This window comes from Colobus angolensis, unplaced genomic scaffold, assembly GCF_000951035.1.
Source record: "Colobus angolensis palliatus isolate OR3802 unplaced genomic scaffold, Cang.pa_1.0 Scaffold17, whole genome shotgun sequence".
NCBI classification, from domain to species: Eukaryota; Metazoa; Chordata; class Mammalia; order Primates; family Cercopithecidae; genus Colobus; species Colobus angolensis.
This window is the reverse complement of record NW_012114821.1, coordinates 4,808,721-4,811,775: the sequence shown is the minus strand read 5'-3', so window position 1 is coordinate 4,811,775 and position 3,055 is coordinate 4,808,721. Positions and strand designations below refer to the sequence as shown.

The window sequence follows — 3,055 nt, the reverse complement described above, 5'->3', positions numbered from 1 at the left end:
CTCTAATAAAAATACAAAAAAATTAGCCAGGTGTGGGGGTGCATGCCTGTAATCCCAGTTACTCAGGAGGCTGAGGGAGGAGAATCACTTGAACCCAGGAGGTGGGGGTTGCAGTGAGCTGAGATCGTGCCACTGCACTCCAGCCTGGGCGATAAGAGTGAGACTCCCTCTCAAAAAATAAAAAAATAAAAAATAAAAACACCTGACCTCACACCTGTGATCTCAGCACTTTGGGAGGCCAAGTTGAGTGGACTGCCTGAGGACGTCAGGAGTTTGAGACCAGCCTGGCCAACATGGCAAAACCCTTTCTCTACTAAAAATACAAAAATCAGCCAGGCGTGGTGACATACACCTGTAATTCCAGCTACTTGGGAGGCTGAGGCACAGGAATCGCTTGAACCCAGGGAGGAGGAGGTTACAGTGAACTGAGATCACACTACTGCACTCCAACCTGAGTGATAGAATAAGACTCTTAACAAAAAAAAAAGATGCCAGCTACTGAGCCAGTTCTGGTATCTGAGATTAAGCTAATACAGGTATTAAAACAGCAAAAATACATATCTTCAACTTGGCAGTTCCTCCATAGAGCTACCATAAAACTAGCAATCCAAGAGATCTGAAAACATGTGCCCACACCAAAAACTTGTACAGGAATGTACATAGCAGCATTATTCCTCTTTTCTTGAGACGGAGTTTTGCTCTGTCACCCAGGCTGGAGTGCAGTGGCAGGATTTCAGCTCACCTCAACCTCCACCTCCCAGGTTCAAGCCATTCTCATGCCTCAGCCTCCTGGGAAGCTGGGACTACAGGCGTGAGCCACCATGCCCGGCTAATTTTTGTATTTTTAGTGGAGATGGGGTTTCGCCATGTTGTCCAGGCTGGTCTTGAACTCATGACCTCAGGTGATCCACCTGCCTCAGCCTCCCAAAGTGCTGGGATTACAGGCACAGCATTATTCTTGTTTGTCTGTGTGTTTGTTTTCTCACTCTGTCGCCAGGCTGGAGTACAGTGGTGCGATCTCGGCTCACTGCAAACTCCGCCTCCCAGGTTCAAGGGATTCTACTGCTTCAGCCTCCTGAGTAGCTGGGACTACAGGCACCCGCCACCACGCCCAGCTAATTTTTGTATTTTTAGTAGAGAGGGTGTTTCACCATGTTGGCCAGGATGGTCTCGATCTCTTGACCTCGTGATCCACCACCTCAGCCTCCCAAAGTGCTGGCATTACAGGCGTGAGCCACCACGCCCGGCCAGGCACGCATTATTCTTTATAGCTAAGGAGTGAAAACAACACAAATGTCCATCAACTGCCTGATACACAAAATGTTAAATCCATACAATGGGATATTATTCAGACACAAAAGGAACAAAGTGTTGATGTAAGCCACAACGTGAAAAACTTCTGAAAGCATTGTGCTGAGTGAAAGAAGCCAAATACAAAAGGTCACATGTTGTATGATTCCGTTAACATTAAATGCCCTGAATATGCAAATCTATATATATCGAAAGTAAATTGGTGGCTGCCAGGGACTGTGAGAGGGGGAAATGAGGAGTGACTGCTAATGGGTATGGAGCTTCTTTCTGGGGTGATGAAAATGTTCTGGAATGACAATGGTTACACAAGTGTGAATATATTAAAAATCACTGAATTGGCCGGGCTCGGTGGCTCACGCCTGTAATCCCAAAACTTTGGGAGGCCAAGGTGAGTGGATCACGAGGTCAGGAGTTCGCGATCAGCCTGGCTAACATAGTGAAATCCCGTCTCTACTAAAAATACAAAAATTTGCTGGGTATGGTGGTGTGTACCTGTAATCCCAGCTACTCCAGAGGCTGAGGCAGGAGAATCGCTTGAACCCGGGAGGCGGAGGTTGCAGTGAGCCGAGATCGCGCCACTGCACTCCAGTTTGGGTGACAGTGAGAGACTCCGTCTCAAAAAAAAAAAAAAAAGTCACTGAATTGTACACTTTAAAGCAGTGGATTTTATGGCAGGTAATCGAGGCTCAATGAAGCTGTTATTTTTGACACACTAGATATCTGAAACATTCATTGTTTACATGTTTCCAGACAACTATTTTTCCCTCTACACTACTGGTCTTCCACACAATTAAAAAAAAAAAAAAAACGAACAAACACACACAACAAAACCTAGCCAGATCTGTAGGACGGCAATGTTCCTGGGCCTCCAATATCATTCATCCGATGCTCTGTTTCATGTTAACAAATAAAGATGTCATAGGTAGCTATGACTACCTTAGAAACACTGGACAGTCACCAGTTTAAACTAGGGCCGTGGGGGATGGAAGGGAAGTCACTCCCCCATACCTTCCAACTGGGCCTTGCTTCCAACGTTTTAATTCCTCTCTCTATAAAAACATTTGAAGACAGACAATGCATCCTAACACGGGAAAACTTTCGGTTAACAGACATTCACGTTGGGAAGGTCCGTAGGGGTGGAGGGGCGTGGGGTGGGCTGACAGGGAGAAGACCACAGGCCAGCAGGCTGATTTCCTCTCCCCACGCTTCCCTGGGATAAGTTGGAGTTGACAGCGCGCTTATCCCACAGAGTACCGCCTGATGCCCGCCCAGCTAGATCGGAAGCACTTTGAATCCACGAGACGAGAGGGAAAGGGCTAGAGGAGAAGCCAGGGATCGCAGGGCGGGGAAAGCGCCGGGGGCGTGGGCTGTGCAGGTCCCCAGGCCCCAGCCGCGTGTCCCAGACCCCGCGGGCTCCAGGGGGCGTAGCCAGGCCCAGGGGCGGGGGGCTCCGGCGTTGCGGACTGCCCGGGAGGGGAAGTCAGGCGGAGACAGCTCGGAGGCGCAGAGGGGAAGGGGACCCCGCCGCGGGCTCGGGACAGCAGAACCGGCCCAGGCAGCAGGTGTGGGCCGGGTCCCGGACAGGTGTCCGCCGGGTCTTCAGCGGGTGTGGACACGGCCTTGGACAGGTGTAAGCAGAGCGCCAACAGGAGCCAGGGCGCCTGGAGCAGGTGCAAGCTGAACCTCGGCCGGGCAGAGGACCCGGACAGGTGTGGCGGGCTCGGCCCGGACAGGTGAGGACCGG

General features: G+C 50.7%; 1 protein-coding gene across 1 annotated transcript in view; it reads right to left on the bottom strand.

Moving 5' to 3' along the window:
- Positions 1–3,055, bottom strand: part of TRAPPC9 (trafficking protein particle complex 9) — a 727,471-nt gene that overhangs the window by 723,364 nt on the left and 1,052 nt on the right.